We start from the raw sequence: 14,719 nt of genomic DNA on the forward strand, positions 1-14,719 counted from the left end.
AATAGACACAAACGGACTAAGTGCTTTCAACCTGAGATGTGTCGCTCTAGTCTTTCTGAGCAGTGCAATTATATACTCCGGATGTTTCTTAATATTAACTTTGACAACCTCAATCATACAAAACTTTCATCACTAGTCTGCAAAATGTTTTTACAGTAGGGGACACACTAAATGATTACATTGCAATTACATTAACTTATATATAGTATACAGTACAGCCAAAGCGGCACACACATCAACCGCGGCTACGCCACGGCCAGATTATTAGTACGCGGTGGCCGAATCGTGTGTTCACGCGGCGTATCGCCGTGGCACTCGGCATCGATCCACGCAACGACGCAGAGTCTGTATTAACCTCGCGTACTTTTGCGGAGTAAATCCGCCGCATACGTATGCGGCGGATCGAGTGAAAAGATATCCACTTAATGTACATACATGTATGTGTAGCGTAGAATTAATTACGCGCAACTGTTTATGTTTCGTTTGATTATCATTATTAAATTTGTAATCCCAAACACACTTCCGAATTTTAATGCTAACGCGTCCTTTGGCAAATTCTAGTGTCAAATAAACAGTGCTAAAATATCCTTTGTTTTATTAAAAGCGCGCGAAAATTATGCAGACATGTAGAACGTCGTTTGGAAAGTTTGGGTGTATTTTGTGTTGTATAAATACATGAACATCACATCAGGCGTAAATCGCGTGTTCAGTGAAAAAAAAAAGGGCTCGATTAGACGTTATTTCATCATTTTTATAAATAGTAACAAATCCAAAATGTATTTGATACTTAAGGAAATATCGAGAATGTTTGTGTATCGTAAATATTTACCAGCATTTGCTTTAAAACTGGAATATACGGGATTATCGGGTAATGAGTAGCCATATTAACTGTATAATATGAACAAAATAAAACATGTTTATATACGCATATTCAAACAATAGTTATTATAAGCTGATAATTAACAAAACAACAACTACGTCTTCACCGTCTTGATTATTGATATGGCTTCAAACTGCTAATGATCTCAGCTAAAATATAATAGCAAAATCAACATGCAATTAATTTATTAATCCACCAATGCTGGAGCCTTGACCACTTGTATGTGCGAAAACATAATTACGTAACCTTGTTTATGTGTGAAATACATACACTACGGGCGGGAAAAAAACTTAATTGGCCAGACACATTAACTATGCTTACATGTATATGCTAATACATTCGGTGCACAATAAATTTATTTTGATTTTAATTATTACTATAATTGTTCTTTCAAAGTTTGTTAACTACATGTAACTAATAATTTAAAAAAGATTTTTTATTTCATGATGCGCATCGACTCGGCATCATGTCGCGGTTCGCCGCATGCCTCGGCGGACAGATGCGAAGTTTTGCGGCGAAATGCGACTTGCCGCCGCATATCGACGCGGCTTCAACGACTGACGCTGCATCGACTCGTTTTGTTCCGCTTTGGCTGTACTGTATACAGTACACTTAAATAGTTTGTGTTTTTTTTTTTCAGCCAGGAACCGTCTGTCTAGCAATTTCGTGTTTCGGTGCTAGGCTACAGATATCCTGGGGATATATGTAACTTTATATAATGATCGTGATATCATGATACTCCTAGCTCCCTGTCTAAAATTTCGCTTTTGCCTCCTAGATGGGACAACTTAGATACTCTTCCATGTAACAAAACACAGTTTTACTAAATAATATTGTTTATAAAGTTCTCTTTTTTTGCTGATGTTGATATTAACATCCATATATATCGTTCATGTTTGTGTCTATCTAACCATTGTTTATATATAGTTATATTGTGTTTTGATCTTCGTGTCTTGTATATGGAGGAATAAAAGTATATATATACTATGTGTGACTGATGTGTTAAATCTGTTTGATTCTTAGTGTTAAAACATTATTACATTTTTAGCATATTAAATATGTTTTTTGCTTATAAATAAGTAAAGACAGGGCATTATTGCACGATATTTCTTCTGAATAAAAGTCACTTTTAGTTGATTTCACCACTTTTTAATTTGTAAACACAAAAATATAACATACTGTAAATGTACTTTAACTGCTGTTATAATTCCTTTAGTACAATATATAGAGGATATTTGTTGGATTCGGTGGATTATAGATTTTAATTCACGAGTGATCGTAGAAAATAATATTTTCACAAGTGGCGCAGCCACGAGTGAAAAAATATTTTTTCTATGATCACTGGTGAATTAAAATCGATAATTCACCGAGCCCAACAAATTTTCTTTTTATTTAATGCTTTTTTTTGACAGTTTATATACATTGTTTAAGAGTTTAACTCAAGAATTTCGCTGGGATTATGATGTCATTTCGTCAAAAAAATGACATCATTTAACATAAACGGTGAAAATTATCAATAATTTTCACTGATAATTTTCATTGTTTGAAACAGCGAAATTATCAGTTTTTATTCACTGATATTTCTCTATAAACCACTGGAAAGCATAAAATAAATAGTGTACAACCTGTTAGAGTATCTGTATTTATCAGTATATACAAATCAAGACTACCAGATCCAAGACATGGATAAGATTACATAAATAGCAACTTCAGAGCTCCAGATAAGGGTGGTATTTTCGTAATTACGAATTTATTCCAAGTCTGTTACGTATTTATTTTAAAATCTTGTCGTATTATTAAGAATAACGAAATCAAGTTACGAATATTATTTTCAGTTTGTATCGATTTTTATTGAGTTCTTTTTGCGTATTAAAGATCTTTTCGGTGCTTATATAGAATGGTTATCGGGTTTTTGTTTTACAAAGCGCATTTTTTCCAATAAAAGCGGCGTATACAGTCATCCTGTCAAACAACAATGGCGGCGCCCAGAGAGCCTCCTAAAAAACTGCAAAGCGTGAAAAAACACGCTTTTAACATATTGCATGCAAAGTGAGCCGAAGTTGAATGTTAAGAAAGACATTATAGAAAAGATCTTAAACGATGTTGTATGTTCAGTTGCCGACACAGTCGGAAAAACTAAACAAAAACGCGACACAACGGGTCAAAACTTAAAATATAAAAAAAAAACATTGAACGAGTGGAAGGGACAATTCCCGTGGCTAATCATTGAAAAGATTGAAGGGGAGACCTGTTTTAATTGTGAAATATGTAAAAAAATCATCCAAGGCATGCAATCTAAGCACAGTTTGGGCATGTGAAGGTATTTGATAAATAAAATTGTATAATACTAAATAGACACTGTTAAACTCGTATAAATAAAGTTGCTATTATGTTTATTTTGATTTTTTGCATAAAAATAACCATTATTATTTATTTTTTAAGGTCGTTTAGAAAAGTTAAGAATTATTTTCTGAAACTAAGTAGTAACGTTTAGAATAAAATTTCAGAGTTAAGAATTCTTTTTGAAAATCTGGTAGTAACGTTAAAAATTTCACAAAACCTTATCTGGAGCTCTGAACTTGTCAAAGTATTGATAAAACCCCTCAATGTTGAAAGTCCAAATATCTAAAAATAAAAAGAAATTATCAAAATTAATAGCCACAAACCAAGAGTTACACTTTTTGGCCATGTGGTTTCAGAGGAAATGAAGTTATTTTGCGATACAAATTTAGTTAAAACATGTACACTATACGACCTCCACAGTGTTGCAAGTGTTGTCCCCAGGGCAAGGATTTATTGAAACATAGTAGACAGCCACATAACCATGTTACATAAGCCCCAGGAAAATGATTTCTTGAAGCATACTGGGGTTTAACTGACCCCCAAAATGTTGTCGCCATTTTATCGCGACGTGAAAACCTTTGGTTAATCTGACCAACTAAATAATGTCATTGACTATGTTATAACTTTAATAACTATAATTTCCTATATTTACCCAAATTACAAGAAGTAACTTTAACAAGGGCTGTTTGTAAAACATGCATGCCCCCCCATATGGGCTGTCAGTTGTAGTGGCAGCTATTATGTGAATACGCTTTTGTCACTATGACCTTGACCTTTGACCTAGTGACCTGAAAATCAATAGGGACATCTACCAGTCATGATCAATGTTCCTATATAGTTTCATGATCCTAGGCGTAAGCATTCTTGAGTTATCATCCAGAAACCATCTGGTGGATGGAACGACGGACAGACCGACATGTGCAAAACAATATACCTCCTCTTCTTCGAAGGGGTCCCGGGCATACAAAATCAATGAAAAGGCACTATTGAGCATATATTTAATCAACACAAACTGTTAATACAAAGTTCCGTGAATATTGAGCAATACATGCGGCGCCTCTATAGTGTTCATATGCAAATTGTTGATGACAGACAACATCCAACCAACATAAAGAAATAAAACTGAGAAAAGGTCTCCATGAGATGGTTAACAAGAAATGGGTTTGTCAGAAACACTATATCACCTTATGCGCCGCTTTTATTAAGTCTTGTTTGACCTTTGACCTTGAAGGATGACCTTGACCTTTCACCACTCAAAATGTTCAGCTCAATGAGATACACATACATGCCAAACTAGAAATGGCGCGGCAGAGGCCGACGCGTATCCCCACGCCGAATGTTTGACCTAGGTGTGCCCCAGGGTTGGTAATGGGGCCATGCATAGCTGAGATTGACCGTATTGTCATAAGAGAAGTTCATCATCAATTAGAAGTGAATTGGTGTAGAAATGAAGAAGTTATAGTAAAAGGCAATTTTGGGTGGGTGTGACATATGTGGGCAGGGCGCCCCAGGGTTGGTAATTGTGCCATGCATAGTTGAGATTGACCATATTGTCATAAGAGAAGTTCAGTATCAATTTGAAGTGAATCGGTGTAGAAAAGAAGAAATTATAGTAAAAGGCAATTTTGGGTGGGTGTGGTCTATGTGGGCGGGGCCCCAGGGTTGGTAATGGGGCCATGCATAGTTGAGATTGACCGTATTGTCATAAGAGAGGTTCAGTATCAATTTGAAGTGAATCGGTGTAGAAATGAAGAAATTATAGTAAAAGGCAATTTTGGGTGGGTGTGGTCTATGTGGGCGGGGCGCCCCAGGGTTGGTAATGGGGCCATGCATAGTTGAGATTGACTGTATAGTCATAAGAGAAGTTCAATATCAATTTGAAGTGAATCGGTGTAGAAATGAAGAAATTATAGTAAAGGCAATTTTGGGTGGGTGTGGTCTATGTGGGCGGGGCCCCAGGGTTGGTTATGGGGCCATGCATAGTTGAGATTGACCCTAATGTCATAAGAGAAGTTCAGTATCAATTTGAAGTGAATCCGTGTAGAAATGAAAAAATTATAGTAAATGGAATTTTTTGGTGGGTGTGGCCTATGTGGGCGGGCGCCCCAGGGTTGGGATTGGGGCCATGCATAGTTGAGATTGACCCTAATGTCATAACAAAAGTTCAGTATCAATTTGAAGTGAATCCGTGTAGAAATGAAAAAATTATAGTAAATGGAAATTTTTGGTGGGTGTGGCCTATGTGGGCGGGGCGCCCCAGGGTTGGGAATGGGGCCATGCATGGTTGAGATTGACCGTATTGTTACAAGAGAGGTCCAGTATCAATTTGAAGTGAATCGGTGTAGAAATAAAGAAGTAAATGTAAAATAACCTAAAAAAATGAGTGATAATTTCTGACGCGGCCCCACCCCAACCGCTATAACTTTTGACCCAGGGGTCAGATCAAAATTCCAAATAGTGCAGGGTCGCACATATGCTCATAGCTACCATGTGTGTAAGTTTCAAGGTTCTAGTGCTTTTAGTGTAGGAGGAGATAGTGGCCAGGACGGACGGACAGACGGACGGACGGACGGCGGAGATAACCACAATATCCCCACCTTTTTTCAAAAAGCGTGGGGATAATAAGAAGTTGCTATCTTCAATTTAGCAAAAGTTATTGCAAAATGTTAAAGTTTGGGCAAACAAACCAACAGACAGGGCAAAAACAATATGTCCCCCACTACAGTGGTGGGGACATAGAAATGCAGGCTCAAACAAGCAACCATCAAGAGTGATCTATTCTTCATACAAGAGTTCCGCGGTCGGAGATGACCGCATTGAAGCCGGATTTTTGATTTAAATGACAGGAAAGTACCTTTCGTGTTTTTGTCAATGCAATACTTAAATTACTGAAATATTGTTCAAAGGTCAAAATGAAATGTAAGCACTTTTCAAGGCATGAGCAAACCTTGTGTTATGTTTTGAATGCATGCATATACATGAACAACAATAACATTTAAGGTCACAAATATGAACTTGAATTGACAATTAGGAAAGTTTGATCTCAATTTTTTTATTAGCAAATTAGTAACATATTGTTTGAAGTTTCCATCAATTTCATTATGAAATGTAAGAAAATAAACTTAGATGAAATAATACCATTTTTACATTCAAGGTCACAGTGACCTTGACCTTAGAATGAATGACCTTGAAATGACCAGTGGTCATCTAAGTGTGCTTGCAAACCTTCATGTCAAGTTTGAAGACTCTATGTCCAAGCATACCAAAGTTATAACAATTTTTACATTTTAACATTTAAGGTCACAGTGACCTTGACCTTCAAATGAATGACATTGAAATGACCAGTGGTCATCTTCTAGTACTGGCCAATCTTTATTTCAAGTTTGAAGACTCTAGGTACAAGCATACCAAAGTTATAACATGAAATAAGAACTTTAACATTTTTACATTCAAGGTCACAGTGACCTTGACCTTCAAATGAATGACCTTGAAATGTCCAGTGGTTACTTACTAGTTCTGGCCAACCTTCATGTCAAGTTTCAAGACTCTAGGTCCAAGCATACCAAAGTTATAACAACTTTAACATTTTTACATTCAAGGTCACAGTGACCTTGACCTTCAAATGAATGACCTTGAAATGTCCAGTGGTTACTTACTAGTTCTGGCCAACCTTCATGTCAAGTTTCAAGACTCTAGGTCCAAGCATACCAAAGTTATAACAACTTTAACATTTTTATATTGAAGGTCACAGTGACCTTCACCTTCAAATGAATGACCTTGAAATGACCAGTGGTCATCTGTTAATCCTAGCCAACCTTCATGTCAAGTTTGAAGACTCTAGGTCCAAGCATACCAAAGTTATACCATGAAATAAGAACTTTAACATTTTTACATTCAAGGTCACAGTGACCTTGACCTTCAAATGAATGACCTTGAAATGACCAGTGGTTACTAACTAGTTATGGCCAACCTTCCTGTCAAGTTTCAAGACTCTAGGTCCAAGCATACCAAAGTTATAACAACTTTAACATTTTTTATATTGAAGGTCACAGTGACCTTGACCTTCAAATGAATGACCTTGAAATGACCAGTGGTCATCTGTTAATCCTGGCCAACCTTCATGTCAAGTTTGAAGACTCTAGGTCCAAGCATACCAAAGTTATACCATGAAATAAGAACTTTAACATTTTCAAGCACGCCGCCACCCCGCCCGCCCGCCCGCCCCCCCCGCCCGCCCGACAACATCAATCTATAAGCCGAGATTTTTTCGAAAAAAATCCGGCTAAAAATATAAGAGTATTATAATTAACATTTTGAATATTGTATTTGTCAGGTATCAACAGCAGTACAACATTGTATTTTCTCTTCTTGCAGACAGTGTTTCTCGTTAAGAGATTAGAGTTAAATGATTAAACTGCAAACATGGATACATTAAATGAAATACCAATTTAAAAAATAAACAATGTCATTCTTATAAGCTCTATAAAAAAGGAAATGAGCTATAAAATTGTGAACTTGGCATGTTTGTATGTTATCATGCTTTTAATGACACGCAAGGCCCCTTCATGGACAATGAACACCTGCGTTTGACTAAAATCAAACATTGAATATATTATCCCTCATAAAATAAGGTTCATCATATCTGTTTACATGTTTACCATATATACCTTTTTATAAAAGCAAGTTAAGCACTTTTTTACTGGCTTTTGGCATGCAATTATTTCAATATATTATCCATGTTGCATTGTGTGTCACCCAGACAGCTTACAAAATAACAAGTTTGGTGCTTATATTACACACATTTACATATCAGCAAAGGAATCTAGACATGGCTGCTTTTGAATCATGTAATCTAAGAAGGATGTACCAAAATAAATGGTTTAAACAGGAACTGGAGACGCCAGCACCTGTATGACAGTTGCGAACAATAGGCTCTCTTACTTCATGTCTCGCAATGTTTTGCTATGCTTTACATACCATTGTGTATCAAAATTAAAATAATTACAACAAGAGAGCCTGAAAATCCTAAAAGTCGCTCACCTAAAATACAAAGAAACTGACCTGTTCAGTGCGGCCCAAGACAACATAAGACCACATGTTCTGACAAGTGTCATGAAGAGTGAACTATACATGAAACATTTAGAGCGTTAACAAGGCTTAACTATAGCTATATAAGTATAAATTGCTCTCCCCTGGCAGCCATGTTTTTGAACAGACAAGAAACATTTTTATATTCATCATTAAAACAAATTTTCTGACCAAGTTTCATGAAGTTTGGACAATATAGGCTATGTGACTTTAAAAGTTTAAAGATTTTACTATAGGCATATGATGAAAAATGCCTCACAAATGTTTTTCAATCAATCAGAATCGTTATCGATCTTGTCCAAGGTATCATTGGGACATATCTTTTGACCAAGTTGCATGAAGATCGGACAGTAAATGTGGCCTCAAGAGTGTAAACAAGGTTTTACTGTATCCATAAATAGCCATATAAGGAAAAATGCCCTGCCCCTTGCGGCTATGTTTTTCGAGCAACAGGAACCTTTTTCAAACTCGTCCAAGATATCATTGGGACAAATCTTCTAACAAAGTTTCATGATGATCGGACAATAAATGTGGCCTCAAAAGTGTTAACAAGGTTTTACAAAAGCCATAAGAGGAAAAAATATGGCGCCCCCTTGCGGCCATGTTTTTCAACCATCCAAAACCATTTACAAACTCGTCCACGATATCATTGACTCAAATATTCTAACCGAGTTTCATGATGATCGGACAATAAATGTGGCCTCTAGAGTGTTAACAAGGTTTTACAATAGCCATATAAGGAAAAATTATAGCGCCCCCTTGCGGTCATGTTTTTCAACCAACCGTAACCATTTACAAACTTGTCCAAGATATCATTGACATAAATATTCAAACCGAGTTTCATGATGATTGGAGAATAAATGTGGCCTCTTGAGTGTTAACAAGGTTTTACTAAAGCCATATAAGGAAAAAATACAGCGCCCCCTTGCGGCCATCTTTGTCAACCAACCCAAACCATTTTCAAACTGGTCCAAGATATACTTGGCACAAATCTTTTTATAAAATTTCATAAAGATCGGACAATACATTTGGCTTCTAGAGTGTAAACAAGGAAAATGTTAACGCTGCACGACACACAACGCACAATCGACGACAGACAACAGGCAATCACAATAGCTCCCATTGTGCTGAGGTGAGCTAAAAACAACAGCAAATATTTGCATGATGTTAACTATCATGTAAAATATATCACCTATGCACTGATGACATATGTTTGGACACTACAAAGAGTATATCAACCAAATGTTAGGGTCATCATACATGTTTTGTTAATTGTCTTAATATTAAAATGCCTTGAACAAACTCATGCAAATATTTTACCTATGTTAGTTTGACTTGTACATTAACTCTAAGGACCAGAGCTACAGATAAGCTGCGTATTTGCGTAAATACTAGGGCTGTCACGATTCACCGGTATACCGGTATATCGCGGTGCATGTCGTGAAAAAAATCGCACCGCGGTACGGCGTTGCCGCACCGGTTTTTTAAATATTATTATATTAGCACAGATATAAATACATTACATAATTATTTTGATATAGATATCGTTTTGAAAACTGTAGAAGCGATGCAAAAGGGCTAAATAAATAATCCGTTAATATCCAGGTCAAGTAAGCGCTTCCACTGGTAGATGTTTAACTTTCACGTTTAAAATACGGCGATGTATGGGTCCGTACCTTTTTTGGAATTTGGGACGGATTTCCTTTGCAAATAAGTTCATAATTATCCAAAAGATGTTTATTATATTTCTTATTTTCTTTCTTTAGTATATCGATCGTTCAAAGCATGGCACTTCCGAATCATGTTATCTTAAGATTCTGAATAAGTCGAGGAAGAGTCAGAACGCTACGGATTTTCAATACTGGGCCTGCTGACGCCGCATTTTAAACATGCCCTTGAAGCGTTCGATTTACACAGATCGTAGTCACAGCTATTGTCAACAACCTGGCGGACATTTTAGAAAAAGACGCGAATAACAATGACTACTTCTATCAAGTTTATTACAGTTTATTTTACAGTTTCTAGTCATACTATGATACCAGTGTTCTCTGATTATTTAGTTTAATAAAGTTTGTAAAACTTGTTATTCTGCTGTTTTCTTCACAGATACATATTCTGTAAAATATCGCGGTACGTACCGCGATACAGTGTTGCCGTACCACGATATACCGCGGTACGCTCACGGCGTATCGTGACAGCCCTAGTAAATACACAATAAAAAATAGGTGGATACGCAAATTTTTTTTAATCTGTGCGTACCGGTACGCAAAACAAATCGCCAATACCCAATTCGAGCTGCCTTCTATGCGTAATGAAAAATCCCGTTTTGTTTTGGCCGTCTTGAATCGAGTCTTAATCGACAAGCGCTTGTTTTTATCTGGTAACGTATCATTCTATACATAGATGGTGATGTCACTTCGTTATTATCACAGACCGGTGTGGCACAATGGGTAACGTATTTACCGATCGTTTAGATGATCACAATTGCGAGTCAAACAAAATGGCGTCTCTAGACAGACGAAAAGTTTCGCAAAAAAAATACAAAAACATTTAGATTCCTTTGTCGTGGTAAATCAATCTAAATATAAAACAATTGAAAAGGGCATAGTTGATGACTATAATGAATTTTGTTTGGGTCATTTTCGGTCAAAATACACTATATTATACTACCACAATACCGTTCCAAACCCCTATGATGGGGTGTGTTGGGTTTCTAAAACAAAAGTACTGGCCCATATTATTGGAACAAAAACAAGTAGAAACACATTCGATGAGTGGGTTGAGAAATTCCCTTGTCTTCAGATTGTTGAATCTGATAGCAGAAAGATGGAACAACCTATACTGCGATTGAATACATAACAGTGACTTTATGTAGGTACGGTTTTGAGAAGCTAAATTCACGTTTTATTGCAAATACCCAATTCACTTGTTTGTTTTGGTACAAATACCCAGTTATTTTTCTATATGAGCGGGCATCATACTTTTGGATACCCAATCACGTTTTCCATTACCCAATTCATTCTTATTTTGAAGGGTATTACCCAATTACCCCAAAAAGCTTATCTGTAGCTCTGCTAAGAACACAGGGGTTGCATGAAGCACAATAGTGATTTTTTGCAGCATCTTAATTTAAACATATATGATAAGTACTGACCTAAACTTACAACAGCTAATGATCTGCCTTACAGCAACATTTATATTTATGATTTCAAGTTATTTAAATCTTCCTCATATAAATTATAATGCTGGATCAGTTGTTTTATGCCCATACTTAAAGGTTTAAGGGTTCAAGTATTGCATCCAAACATTTGATATTTGTTGATTTTGTTTTTTTACACACATGCAAATAACACTGTTACATTCGCGTCATATGAAAATTGGTCTTATGGCATATGCGGCCTGTGTAGCTAAAGCCCAGCCTGCGCACTTGCTTAGTCTGGTCAGAGGCAACGCTTTCCGCTATAAAAAAGCATGCAAGGTTTCGTGGAATCTCCTGATTATTGTCCTAGGTATGCAGTAACATGTTTACAAATACCGGTATGTAACAGTCAGTACCGAGTATGGTTGAGTGGTTTAGGCTATATAATTTCCAATGGACAAAGGTTTGAGCACAGCTGGGAAGAAATGCTTTTCTCTCCAAAATTTCATTATAAACGATCTCTACAGTTCCATGGTTAAAACCAAGCAATTTAAGGCATCCATTGACACACTTCAAAAAATGCCCCAAAAAGTGAACAAATCCCTTTAATATTTCAATTGGCTTCTTAGTTACACTTTTCATACAGAAATCTTTTATAAACATTCAAAATACAATTGTATCGTTTTATAAATATCAAATAGGAATAAACCTATGTATTATACCCCACATTTGTATGTGTCTGGCTAACTGGTAATTATAACTGATCATACTCAAGTCTGAAGTTATAATTATTGTGTAGACTTATTATTACTGACTTAGTAAGGTATTTGCGCAAAACAATGGTATTATGCTTTGCATATACAATTTAATCTGTAAACAAGAGCTGTCACCATAGGATGACATATGCCCCCTATTAACGCTTTGATAGAAGATATGAGCATTTTTCGAAACCTAAACGCAGATTTTGAAACCTAAAAGCGGTCCCTAAGTTAAATGTCAACGTCAAAGGGGTGAAAATGTTTGTGCATATGGAAAAGCCTTGTCCATATATACATGCATACCAAATATGAAGGTTATATCTCAAGGGACATAGAAGATATGAGCATTTTTCAAAACCTAAACGCAGATTTTGAAACCTTAATGCGGACCCTAAGTTCAAGGTCAAGGTCACAGGGGTGAAAATTTGTATGCGTTAATGGAAAGGCCTTGTCCATATACACATGCAAACCAAATATGAAGGTTATACATGTATCTCAAGGGACATAGAAGTTATGAGCATTTTTCCAAACCTAAACGCAGATTTCGAAACCTAAACGCGGACCTTAAGTTCAAGGTCAAGGTTACAGGGGTGAATATTTGTGTGCGTATGGAAAGGCCTTGTCCATATACACATGCATACCAAATATGAAGGTTATATCTCAATGGACATAGAAGTTATGAGCATTTTTTGAAACGTAAATGCAGATTTCGAAACCTAAACGCGGACCCTAAGTTTAAGATCAAGGTCACAGGGGTCAAAATTTGTGTGCATATGGAAAGGCCCTGTCCATATACACATGCATACCAAATATGAAGGTTATATCTCAACGGACATAGAAGTTATGAGCATTTTTCGAAACCTAAACGCAGATTTCGAAACCTAAACGCGGACCCTAAGTTCAAGGTCAAGGTCACAGGGGTGAACATTTTTGTGCGTATGGAAAGGCCTTGTCCATATACACATGCATACCAAATATGAAGGTTATATCTCAAGGGACATAGAAGTTATGAGCATTTTTGGCAACCTAAACGCAGATCTCGAAACCTAAACGCGGACCCTAAGGTCAAGGTCACGGGGGTCAAAATTTTTGTGCATATGCATGCCAAATATGAAGGTTACATCTGAAGCAACATAGAAGTTATGAGAATTTAATAATTTATGAGAAACCTAAACACAAAGTGTGACGGAAGGACAGACGGACAGACAGACAGACGGACGGTCCGATCACTATATGCCCTCCTTCTGGGGCATAAAAACACCAGTGCTTAACTGGGATTCCAAGATCCTGTTGGCATTGTTTGATATATCTGCGTGTAAAATGATATTTTAAGACTAAAATGATATTTTAAGTTAAATATAAAGTGAGAATTGTATTTTAAGCGCTAGAAAAGCCTTGCCTCCATTGCTAAGCCTCATCATGTCACTGTTATAATACTCACCTTAAATTTTATTTTTATACATTATATATAATATATATATATATATCGCCATGAATTTTCGGAACTATGTATGGTTCTATCCTCTAATACTTGATGAGGATGAAATATTCCTTAATTTACAACTTAAAATTCAATCATAGTGATGTATAATATTACAGACGCGTTAGCCTCAGGTAGGGGAACAGAGTTAAAAACTATCATACCAAGATATGCTGTCAATACAAGTTGATCCGAGATACAACAATACCTTTACAGGGAAACATATCAGATTTCATGTCAATTAGTAATTGTATCACCACCCGCACAATTAAAACTGAAAGCATACTCTTTACAACGTCCTTTACCGGACGGTTCGAGTCTCATAACAAATTAAAAATATTGGGCGCCAATGCCCATAATGGAAGATTCCTAGCCTGTCTGCCCTCAGCAGCCGACATTTTTCAGCATTTTACAATGGAAGCTAATTTTTTAATAGACACCGGCCCGAACCTGTGTCTATATAAACTTTCTACGAATACCATGAATCAATTGCATTTTGTTTTCAGATTTTCCTGATTGTTTAGTTATGATTGATTATTTATTTGTATGTGTTTTAAGTCAAATACAAAGCGTAAAAACAATATATCGATCCTTATCTGTTGACCTGCTTTACATGTACATGTTTGTGTTATTTTCTATCTGTTGCATTACGGAATGAGTTTTGTAAAACAGACCGTACTTTCATGTACTTAATTGACATTGAAGATATGTTTTTTTGGATATTTATTGTGACTTCATAATTATTGTATTGCTTGATTCATAAGTATTTGAACAAAGAGAATAATTTTTGTTTTCATATATGTTTTAAATCTAAACCAAAACTAGTCAACATCCCTCTTTCAACCGTGTTTACCAATTTTCAAGTTACTGATACAATAGTATGAAACTGATTGTTATAAAACAAGTGAACATAAAAATGTGTTTTAATTGCAAAACACATAAAATGGATATTAGTTATTTTATGCCGCATTGAAAAGACTGATCTCAAATTTTAATTTTAAAATGTCACCCACTTAATTTCAGAATTATTT

Source organism: Dreissena polymorpha, chromosome 6 (genome assembly GCF_020536995.1).
Source record: "Dreissena polymorpha isolate Duluth1 chromosome 6, UMN_Dpol_1.0, whole genome shotgun sequence".
NCBI lineage: Eukaryota > Metazoa > Mollusca > Bivalvia > Myida > Dreissenidae > Dreissena > Dreissena polymorpha.